The sequence below is a fragment of the Chinchilla lanigera genome, unplaced genomic scaffold (assembly GCF_000276665.1).
Source record: "Chinchilla lanigera isolate Chin_1 unplaced genomic scaffold, ChiLan1.0 scaffold00085, whole genome shotgun sequence".
NCBI classification, from domain to species: Eukaryota; Metazoa; Chordata; class Mammalia; order Rodentia; family Chinchillidae; genus Chinchilla; species Chinchilla lanigera.
In genome coordinates, this window is record NW_004955486.1 from 3,934,234 (window position 1) to 3,942,440 (window position 8,207).

Sequence of the window (8,207 nt, forward strand, 5' to 3'; positions counted from 1 at the left end):
GCGGGCCGGAGGCGAGGTGCGTCGGGGGTGTGGGCCCGGCTTCCGCGCGCCCATTGGGGGACAGGCGGATGTGGGCGGGACGGCCTCGCGCCTGGTGGGCGGGGCCGGCCAGGTCAGTGAGAGGAGGGAGTGAAAACTGGCGGAGGCTGACTGGTCCGGGTATAAGGGCGGCGAGGTGGCACTTGGCACAGCGTAGCTGGGCCATCGGGCTCTTCTTTATATAGTACATATTGTTTGTTTCCGGTACCGGGAATCGAACTCAGGACCTCACGCTTGCCAGGCAGGCGCTGTGCCTCTCAGCTAAATCCCCAACCTGGGCTCTTCTTTATAATAAGTTCTTTTTTTTTTTTTTTTGTCTTTTTGAGGCAGGGTCTTGCTATTCAGTTCGGGCTGGCCTTGAGCGCACTCTGTAGCCCAGGCTGGTCTCGAACTCGCAACAATCCTCCTGCCTCAGCCTCCCGAGTGCTGGGATTACAGGCGTGCGCCACCTCCCCCGGTTTATAATAAATTCACTTTGCGATATTTAGGTGTACAAAAAAGTACATAAATTACCTGCTACATGTCACACCTCTGTACTTATCACCCAGTTTAAGGGTAAAAAACCAAAAGTCAAACTCTTGAGCTAAACAACCTCACACCCAGTGTACCTCTACAGTCATTTTGTGTGTATCTGATTTTTCTATAAACAGTACAATCTGCTGTGTGTATTTTGCAGTGTGCTTGCTGACCTTTGCTGTGTCAGCTCACACAGAGCTCTCTGTACTGTGTCTCGAGTTGTCTGTGAGGGTCATGGTGGCACCCAGTCTGGCATCTTCTTACCTCTGCTTATCCCCGTGGCGATCTGTCACGTGAACCACTGAGTTTCCTCCGTGGGCTTCTGCAGTCACTTTGCTGATTTATTTAATTTGTCCTTCCCACTCTGGGAGCTGAGCGTCAGCAGACCAGGAACCTCGTTTTTTTTTTTTTTTTTTTTTTTTTTTTTTTTTGGTTTTTCTCCGGTACCGGGAACCGAACTCACGACTTTGCGCTTGCCAGGCAGGGGAACCTCGTTTTTGTGTTCTCAGGTTGTTCCTGACCTGGTTCCCGCTGCCTAGTAATGCCCAAGGGACTAAGGAATAAGTGTCCCAACGTGAACTGATCCTCCCCTCCCCCAGACCTGCTCAGCCTCTCCAATTTCCTGTTCTGGTGGTGACTACTCGGTCACTGGCACCGATGCCAGAAACTGACTGTTCCTTTGGCCTCTGTCTGCCTGCCTGCCTCTCTCTCTCCTTCCCTCCCCCCTCCTCCAGCCCACCCCTCACTGGCACTTCTAGCTCCTAAAATTCTCCAGATCCATCCCTGTCTGTGTGTTCCCTCATGGCTGCTAGGGATTTCAGATCTGTATATCTGTCACCTACTTGTAACCACAATCTACGCTCACAGGCCACCCCTTTGGTCTGTGACCCCCACTTCTGTCTCACTCCAGAGGTGCCAGACCCAGAACAAACACACCAGCTCCTCGCCTCGCATCTCCTAGAGCGGCTGAAAGCAGCCCCTTGACCCGACTAAGCTGCTGCACGGCCTGTGTGTAAACAGCTGAATCGGGGGAGGATTGTGAGCAAACACGGCTCTGTGAGCCAATCTGGTTTTGATTGCAGGGACTCTGTGGAAACAACTCCTGGATGCAGTCATGCAGAATGCAAATATGGTGATTGCTCTAATTAAAGCCCTCGCTCGCAGGCCTGGAAAGAGGGGGATCCATAGTAGCGCTGCAGGTATATGAAAAAAAGAAGGCAGGAAGGAAGGCTGGCAAGAAGGTGAATCTTTATGTTTCCTGGATCCACCAAACCCCCTGCCGTAGTTGCTTAGGAAGCCAGCGTTCACCCAACTGAAGGTAGTTTACACAGCAGCATCGAGGGAGCCGGAGCGGGTACTGCGGGCTGTGAACCAGGAGGAACTGCTCTCAGGAGGTGGATTCTGAGCTGGAGAGGCCATGCGTGGAGCACAGCTCACTGTGGCTGGGGTTTGAGGCTGGGACCCAGACTCTTAGCTCTGAGGCAGCACTGACCTCCTGCTTTCTTTCCCCAAAGATTGTCAGCTGGACACCTAAGCAGCCATCCTGACCTTCTTCGGCCTTCGTATCAGAGTTTTCCCCAGGTCTTTCGTGTGTCTTATCTCATCGGTCTCACCACCCTGGCGGCCTCATTGTTTTCCTTCCCTGCTAACGGATAAGCGCAGTAGATTTGCTCAAGGCCACACAGCTAGTCACTGGCTGATGCAATGATCTGTCACCCCCTGTGCCTTTGATGTTTGCGCTCCTAGGCGTCCCTGTCCTCTGCTGGTCGGCCTCCCTCTGGACTCAAGCGGTACCTAGAGGTCTCCGGTCATTGCCCTCGAGGCGCCGTCCTGGGATGTCAGCAGAGCCTGTACAGAGAGCTCAGCCTGTGGTGGATCCCCCTCCCCCACCCAGCAGGAGCAGTGATTGCGTGGGGACCAGGATGAGAAGCAACCAGGCCTGGTGGTGCACAGTTATAATCCCAGCAGCGAGGCAGCTGAGGCAGGAGGATCAGTGCAAATTCAAGGCCAGCCTGGGCTACACAGTGAGTTTAAAGCCAATCTGAGCACCTTGGTAAGACCCTGTCTCAAAAGAGAAGTGGACAGGCCTGTTCTTGCCCAGGGCAGCAGAGGGGTAGCAAGGTGTGGGGCAAAGGACACGCTCCCATCAGGCCCTGTGTGCTCTCCTTGCCCCTGCAGGGCAGATCCAGCTGATCCAGGTGTCCGCAGGTCCTGCTGAGACTTTGGAAGCCAGGCCTTCTCCCTGAGGAGGCCATGTCCTCCCTCTTCCCGCAAGGGAAAGCCAGGGCCTGTCAGTCTCTGTGCTCGCCAGGCCGGAACCTGCCTTTTTCAGATGCCGCGAGCCCTTTGTCCCGGTTGAAAGGTGTCCCCATCCCTTCTTAGAAGGCAGTCACCTTTGGAATCACTTCAAGTCTAAGAGCTGAAGACTTGAGGGTTTTTTTTTTGTTTTGTTTTTGGTACTGGTAATTGAACTCAGGACCTTGCACTTGCTAGGCAGGTGCTGTGCTGCTGAGCTATATCCCCAGCCCTAGGCTTGAGTTTCTGATACATTTGATTAATGCTGGCTGGGCGTGGTGGTGCACCCCTGTAATCCCAGCACTCGGGAGACTGAGGCAGGAGGATCATTGTGAGTTCAAGACCAGCCTGGAGGGGCTGGGGATTTAGCTCAGCGGCATAGCGTCTGCCTGGTAAGCACAAGGTCGTGAGTTTGATTCCCGGTACCAGAAAAAACGCCCCCCTCAAAAAAAAAAGAAAAGCACAAGACCTCTTGTTTCCTACATGAAAGAGTAGGGCTGTCAGACTTGGTGGCACACGCCTGTCATCCTAGCACTCAGGAGCTGATGCAGGAGGACCACCTCAAACTTGAGGCCACCCTGGGCTATACAGCAAGACCCTGTCTCCAAAAACCAAGCCAAACTAACCAAAACCCCCCACACCGTAACAGCTTTATGTCTAGTGAGGTCAGAGTTTGCCATGGAGTGGGTAGGGGCTGTCAAGGAGTCAGGCTGCAGTTCCCAGGGCTTTGGGGTTTCAGGGTTGTGGATTTTCTTAGTTACTTTTCTCTCACTGTTGAGACAAAATACCCAGTGCCCAGAGTTAAAGGGGGAAAGGTTTATGTAGCTCACAGTTTGCGGAGGTTTAGTCTAAGGTTTCGGCTCCAAGGCAGAGCGGCACATGGCAGAAGGGCAGCCATTCAGGGCCAGCAGATTGCAAAAGTAACAAGGGGGAGCAAGAAGGGACAAGCCTCTTTCTGTCCCTTACACTGTATGCAGGCTACCCGCCCTAGGGTGGGTGTGCACTCATACACTTAACCCCAGCACTGGACCATGAATCAATCACACATTCCAGATTCAGCCGCCTCCAAAAAGCCTGCCCCATTACTGCATGAGGCTTTGGGGGGACATCTGGACACAAACCATAAGGTGGATGAAGAACTGTGGGTCTTTATTTCCTGCATCCTCCCAATCACCCCAGGATGAGAGTATTCTCAAAGTGGTCCACACTCAGTACTGTGCCTGAGGTCACAGAGCTGATGACCAGTTCACCAGCCAGGGTGTCTGTTCCCTTAGTGTTGACACCAGCCCAGCGCTTTATGTACCCGATCCCACTTGAGGCTCCCAGCCGGCAGTGCCCTCTTACTGTTCCCATTCCACAGAGGAGCAGACTGAGCTTAAGAGAGGTGAAGTCACTCACCTAGGTCATGATTTCAACACGGCTCCCCTCGCCTGCCTAACTCCAAGCTGGGGTAGAAGAAAAGCCTAGAGTCAGGCTACAGGTTCAAATCCTAGGACCCTCCCTAAGCATGTTTCCCCAACTGCAAAGGGGAGGTAGATAATAACAGCGCCTACCTCCCAGGGGAGGGGTGAGGGTTCCCTGAGATGATTATGCCTTGACCAGAGAAAGTACTCAATTAACATTAGCCCCAGAGTGATCTCCGTATTTTTGACCCACCCTGTAAAGACCCTCAAGAAAGAGAACTGCCAGACCTGCTTCAGAAAGTGGCAAAACAATGGGCTAAGTGTGTTCAAGGGGTGGGGCATTGAGCGAGACCAACGGCAAGGTGTCTTCTGCTGTAATTAATTGTTTCTTTATATTTATTTAATTATTTATTTATTTTGAGACAGAGTTTCACTATGCAGTTCAGGCTGATCTTATAGCCCAGGCAGGCCTCAAACTCACAGTGATCCTCCTGCCTCAGTCTTCTGAGTCCTGGGATTACACGCGTGTGCCACCACACCTGCCAACTGTTTTTTCTATTTATTTATTTTTTGGCGGGGGGGGGGGGTTTGGTTTTTCTCTGGTACCGGGAACCGAACTCACGACCTTGCGCTTGCCAGGCAGGCGCTTTGCCGCTGAGCTAAATCCCCAGCCCCTTGTTTTTTCTATTTAAACACTCACCTGCTTCGATCACCCCTTGCCTGTGGTCCTCTGCCGCTCGCACGCAGGCTGTCAGCCCAGGGCCCCGGCTCAGCCACCACCCTTTCTTGCCTGCACCATCCAAACACCCTTGGCCCTGACCCTGCGCCCAGGTTTCCACCCGCTGACTCTCTCTCTGTATGGCAACCATTCAGAAGCCATCTCGAGTGACCTCAGAGCGACCTCCCTTTGCCTTAGGGTAAAGCTCCAATCCTCACCCTCCCTGACCTGACCGGGCCCTGCTTTGCCCCGGGGATGTGTTTCCTGCCAGCCTTCCTCTCCAGGCTTCAGGCCTTGGCCCCCGCCGCGCCTCCTCCCTGGGCCCCCTGCTCCCACCCGCCCTTCTTTCAGCCTGGCGCATTTTGGGTCAATCTTCAGGTGCCCCTGCTGCAGGGAGCCCCTTGCCCCAGCCTCCCCAGACAGGTGCAGGGGCTGCCAGGCTGGTTTGCAGACCTTGGAAGGCTTTGCACCTTTTTCACAGGCCAGAGAGCCCTGGGCAGCTCACCTGGGAGCTCCAGGAGCCTGTAGGAGGCTCGTGAGGGTGGAGTTAGCAACAGGGAGCGGGGGAGTCACCTCCGTCACATGAGCAAGCGAGCGAATGAATGAATGAATGAATGAACGAACCAGTGAGGTCTGCCCCATTTCATTCTCTCTGCTCTGATCAGCTCGGAGCACCCAGCTGGACTGAGCCAGCGCGGTGCTGGGTGCGGAAGGCCCACCTGAGGACTGTCACCAACAGCATAAAAGGAGAACGGGAGGGGAGATGGGGCGCTGTTGATCCTCCCGGAGAAGCTTGTTGCGCTGGTTTTCCTGAGAGCAACTCAGCTGTTCTCATTCACGGAGGAGCTCCGGTCCCCGCTGTTGCTGAGGATGGCTGTGGTTCTCTTCAGGGGAATTTCTGGTCCTCACCTTGGGTGTCGCTTCCTGGCTCCCGTGCAGATCCCTCAGCCTGCTGGTGCAGACCCTTCCTCCCGCTGGCGCAGACTTTCTAGCTTCTACCACTGACCTTTGGGCCTCCCCAGTGCAGACCCCTGACACAGACTTGCTGGAGACATTGTCCTGGGCTCTAGGCCTCCAGCTGGACTCCTGGAGGACACTGCTGTGGGATCCAGGCCCTCAGCTGCATTCTTTGGGACTCGAGTGCGTGGACAGATCTCCCTCACTCTTTTGCATTTGACTCTTGGGGTGAATATTATAAAATAATTCTATAAATTATTCATCCTGTATTAAATCTATTCCCTTGCAAACCCTGACTACAATACTAACCCAGTGGAATCTCCACCAATCAGTATGGCACAGGCCCATATTGTGCCCCCCCCAACTTTTTTTTTAATTTGAAAGAGAAAAAAACAAAATTTCAAAACAAAATTATAGGAGGGGCCGGGTATGGTGTGCATGCTATAATCCCAGCACTCAGGAAGCTGAGGCAGGAAGATCTCCATGACTTTGAGGCCAGGCTGGGCTACAAGACCTTGTCTCAGAAAACAAAAGAAAAAGAAAGTGGTGGGGGCAGTGAGATAAGTGTGTTGGAAGAGGTATTTTGAGGGGGATTCATAGCCATGTGTCTTTTTTTGTCATGGATTTTCAAGATTTAAACATATTCAGTAATTTTTTTAATGACATCGTGTCATGGGGGGCACTTGTAGGGGAGCAGGCAGGAGGAGACAGAGACCCGTCTGACTAAGCCTTCTGCATGCACATGACTATGTGTCCAGGCTGGCAAGGGGCATGGCTGTCTCCCCTTCTGCCACTAGCTGGTGATCACGAGGTGAGCCTAGCCTGGGTGCAGTTTTAAAGTGTGGGATTCCCTGGGTGTGATGGCGCATGCCTGTAATCCCAGCACTCGGGAGGCTGAGGCAGGAGGATCACTGCAAGTTTGAGACCAGCCTGGGCTACAAAGTGAGCTCAAGGCCAGCCTGAACTGCATAGAGAGACTCTGTCTCAAAAAGACAAAAATAAAAAAATAGAGTGTGGCCTAGACCAAGGGGCGGGTCCCAGATCCAGACTGAAGGATGCTGGGTTTCAGAGCCCAGGGCCCGGCCTCCTCCTCCCTGTGCTCCGGCTCCCTGGTGCGGAGGAGAGAGAGAGAGAGACATGCGGATGAGGAGCCAGCCCCTCCTCAGGGGAACCTCCCAGCACCCTCCTCTGGGTCCCTGCAGGGCGGCACGGGTGGGGCCGACAAAGGAGGAAAGAGCAGGGCAGGAGGGAGGGGTCCCCGCCGAAGCCACCCGCTCTGACACACGCAGCACCGTGGCGGCAAGCCGCGCAGCTTCGGGCTCCGCTGAGTCACTGTTTCCCGGGCATTTCTTCCAGGCCCCGTCGGCATTCAGAGTGGACACACATTCACGGCAGGCCGGCCAGGGTGGAGGAATTCTAGCTCTGGAAATCATCCCGGCTTGCTGCCCCCCAGGGAACTGTCCCTGCCGCAGAGCTGGCATTGCCACAGCGGAGCAGGGCAGAGTCAGGCGCCGCCGGTGCGGGCCCCGCAGGTGCAGGCTGCAGGGTGCACGGCGCGGGGCTCTGGTGGGGGGGCCTGGTTCCAGGCAGGTGACACGGGCTGCCTGGCTGGGAGCTTGTCCTTCCGTCTCACCAGAGCAAACACACAGGCTCCTGGGAAAGCCGTCCGGGCCGCCAGCCTGTGTCCCTGCGGAGAATCACAGCCCGGCTGATGCCACTGGGTGAAACACAGCCGGAGCGCCCAGCCCCACGGGGATGCCCATGCAGTTGTTCATGAACACCCGGATCAAACCGCTGGTGTGAGTCACTGGGGCCAGGTTTATGATTTCTCCTTTTCCCACTGTGAAGTGCGGACGAATGTGGCTGTTACCCCAGAAGCCAACTGCTGGGTGGACCCTTGCTCAACACCCACTCTCAAGGCTTCAGGAGACCACACGTGGGACGTGTCCCCACTTTTCTGCTGGACAGGCACGGTGACCTTGGGAAGGGACTCCAGGCTCAGAGGGGGAGGGGCGCTCCCCAGAGCGGCTGCCCAAATTCTGTCCAGATTCTGTCCCAGCTGAGAGCTGGGGCTTCATTTTTATCTTCAAAGTAGCTTGGCTGGGCGTGGTGGCTCATGCCTGTAATCTCAGCAGTGGGGAGGCTGAGGCAGGAGGATTGTTGCGAGTTTGAGACCAGCTTGGACTACAAAGTGAGCTCAAGGCCAGCCTGAACTGCATAGTGGGACCCTGTCTCAAAAAGACAAAAAAAAAAAAAAAAAGAAGAAGAAAAGAAATAGA